We start from the raw sequence: 3,762 nt of genomic DNA, 5'->3' as shown, positions 1-3,762 counted from the left end.
TCACATATAAATTTAGGGGGGGAAACAATTCAACCCTTAACAGCTTTGATTTCTCATTTATAAAAGCATCTTCTAATATTTTGATTGTAACTTTCTAAATTTTCTTTTAGGAAGCATTTATAATTACTGATCTAGGAAATAGATATCCAAAGCTGAATAAAGTGCCCTCAGGAGCACACAGTCTACTCAGGCCTTATTTATCTTTTGATTCTCAGAATCTAGCATAGTGCTAGACATAAAGTGTGGCTCTATAAATATTTGACAACTGGTAAAACAAAAGAAGGGAGGCAGGACTGTGCTTACTTTAGATCTTCCCTAGTGAAAGAAGAATAATTGCTTGTCATTTCCTTAATGAGTTCAGGTTTTGTATGGGTCCAAAATTAATGATTCTAGTGAATGTGAACATCTTAATTTAAATATGTAGATTGGATGCCTGGTGTAAATTCATCAGGGACAACATCCTGCTTTAACTTGGTTTCTTAGACAGTCTAGATCTAAAGGTTCCAGACTCTGGTATGATATCAGCAATAGATGTGATCTTGCAGATCTGGTTCTACCCTTTGGTTTTATCTACTCATCTGACAAAGGGCTAATATCCAGAATCTACAATGAACTCAAACAAATTTACAAGAAAAAAACAAACAACCCCATCAAAAAGTGGGCAAAGGATATGAACAGACACTTCTCAAAAGAAGACATTTATGCAGCCAAAAGACACATGAAAAAATGCTCATCATCACTGGTCATCAGAGAAATGCAAATCAAAACCACAATGAGATGCCATCTCACACCAGTTAGAATGGTGATCATTAAAAAGTCAGGAAACAACAGGTACTGGAGAGGATGTGGAGAAATAGGAACACTTTTACACTGTTGGTGGGACTGTAAACTAGTTCAACCATTGTGGAAGTCAGTGTGGCGATTCCTCAGGGATCTAGAACTAGAAATACCATTTGATCCAGCAATCCCATTACTGGGTATATACCCAAAGGATTATAAATCATGCTGCTATAAAGAGACATGCACATGTATGTTTATTGCGGCACTATTCACAATAGCAAAGACTTGGAACCAACCCAAATGTCCAACAATGATAGACTGGATTAAGAAAATGTGGCACATATACACCATGGAATACTATGCAGCCATAAAAAATGATGAGTTCATGTCCTTTGTAGGGACATGGATGAAGCTGGAAACCATCATTCTCAGCAAACTATCGCAAGGACAAAAAACCAACACCACATGTTCTCACTCATAGGTGGGAATTGAACAATGAGAACACATGGACACAAGAAGGGGAACACCACACACCGGGGCCTGTTGTGAGGTGGGGGGAGGGGGAAGGATGGCGTTAGGAGATATACCTAATGTTAAATCATGAGTTACTGGGTTCAGCACACCAACATGGCACTTGTGTACATATGTAACTAACCTGCACGTTGTGCACATGTACCCTAAAACTTAAAGTATAATAATAATAAAAAAAATAAGGAATCCCATCCCAGAATCACTGCCCACAGTCACATAGCCAGTGCCAGGTGAAGTCAAGTCCAGAATCGTCTCTCCTCTTCCACTGCCCTTTGTATGACATGATACTGCCTCTACTTTCTACATGATATAAACAGCTCATTTCTCCCTGCCTGTGAGGATGGAACAGAACAGACAAGGACCACAAATACCATTCCCTTCAACTGCTGCAAATCTTCAAATAGATCCCAGTGAAATGGACAGTCACCACGACAGAATGAAGGCAGGATGTTGGAAGTCCATCTGTTTTGACTCAGATACCTTGCAAGGGACAAACTTCAGCCCCAAGGCTGCTCAGTGGAGAGCTCAACCTCAGGGGCAAGAATATAGTGGACAACTTCATTCAGGGTTTTGATGGACTTCAGAGAATGATGTCACCCCAAATCTCCCCCTCTGGACTGAGGGAAATGCTTCGAGGCAAGCCATTCTTCATTGTTACGTATCTGGGACAGTGAAGGCTGTGAAAAATAATAACTACCACAGCAACTGACATTTGGTGACCCACACCTTGTTGAGGACATTGTACTAAGTAGCTGACATGTATTATCTCATTTGATCCTCACCACAACCCTATGACATAGGTGCTGGTATGATCTCCCTGTTTACAGAAGAGGAAACTTGAGAAGTTAAGCAACCTGCCAAAGGTCTTAGAGCCTGAAAGATTAGCCCATCCACCAAATCCAGCCAGGCTTTACAGCCAGCACAAACATCGGTCAGGTGGCCTAGGGCAAGTCATTCAACCTCTCAGAACTTCAGTTTGTGATGTCAGTTGGGGATAATGATACTTGCCTTGCAGGTATGTCATGCAGATTAGATACAATCCATGTAAAGCACTTAGTACAGAGTCTATGTTGCATCAAATTATTCATACAGAGAAGCTATTTTAGCATTCTCTTCCTGTTGTTCTCACTTACTACCTAAAAACTTGTGGGAGAAGACATAAGTCTCTTTATATCTCAATGAGAATAAGTATGAAATGAGGGCACAGTGAGGGCACTGGGAGGCCATAGGGTTGTGGACACAACCAAAGACACTTTGCTTATCACAGTTTTGTCCAGCTGATGGAGGACAGGCTATTACCCATGCCACAAAACTAGATGGGATATTTATGGACTGGACAATAAAGAGCCTCATGTGACCTATAAAAGGCATTATTCCTGGATCCCTTTGGGATTCCCAGGGGAAAACTGAGTTCACTTCTATAGTAATACAACAGCCATGACATAAACCAGTTATAGTGTGCCAATGTTAGCATCTTACACACATTGTCCATCTCATCCTCACAGCAACCCCAGGAAATGGGAATTCTTTTACCTATTTCCATAGAGGAGGATACAAACCTAAGTCACCATTAATCATAAGCCCATGATTAAAATACTGTACTTATTAGAAAAGTCTGCTTGCAAGGAAAATAATCAATTCAATATACTATAAGCAAAGGGCAACTTTTATGATAAAATAGTATTTCACAGATTCCTGAGTAAGGAACCAGAACTAGGAATAGCAAATTATCTAACTATTCATCTCTATCTATCTATCTATCTATCTATCTATCTATCTATCTAATCTCTCTATTCATTTATCTACTGACCTATCTCTATCCCTTTGTCTTTTCCTCGGTCTTCTTGTCCTTTTTGTAGAGCATCTCTGTACCCTTCCTCAGCCCTAGTGTAGAATTAGCCACTCCATACTTCTGAAGTCATCTGCTATTGGTCCAGCCTATCATGAGGATTTCTTTTCAAGTACCCAGGAGAAGAATCTTATTAGTCCAGCTCGAGTCAGTTGTCTTCCAATGTTTCTACTGGTCCAAAGCAGGAACTACTCTGCATTGCAGAGCATAGAGAAAGGGATTGATGCTCAAGGGTAGATCAACACGAGGAAAGGTATCCTCTATAGCTATACTGCTTTTCTATAAGATATTCAAGCATTGTTTTCATACCAGAAAATTCAAACAAAGCATGACTTGTATTAACACAAGCATTAATTGAGGAATAAGTAATAAAGATACTTGATAGCTAAATAAATTGATTTAGGCAGAGAAATGAGTATATCTAAAATGCAGAGCAGCCAGGGAAAGTAAAATACACCAGACTAGTCTCCTAGTAGAGGCTTAACATGCTGTTTGGGTTCTATAGCAATGCTGTCCAATAGAAATAAACTAAAAAAGCACATGGGTAATTTTAAACATTCTAGTAGCCACATGTTTTAAAAAGGAAAAGGAAAAAGATAAAA

Source organism: Pan paniscus, chromosome 5, assembly GCF_029289425.2.
Source record: "Pan paniscus chromosome 5, NHGRI_mPanPan1-v2.0_pri, whole genome shotgun sequence".
In the NCBI taxonomy this organism is placed as follows: Eukaryota; Metazoa; Chordata; class Mammalia; order Primates; family Hominidae; genus Pan; species Pan paniscus.
The sequence above is the reverse complement of the archived record's forward strand: the minus strand, read 5'-3'. Positions refer to the sequence as shown.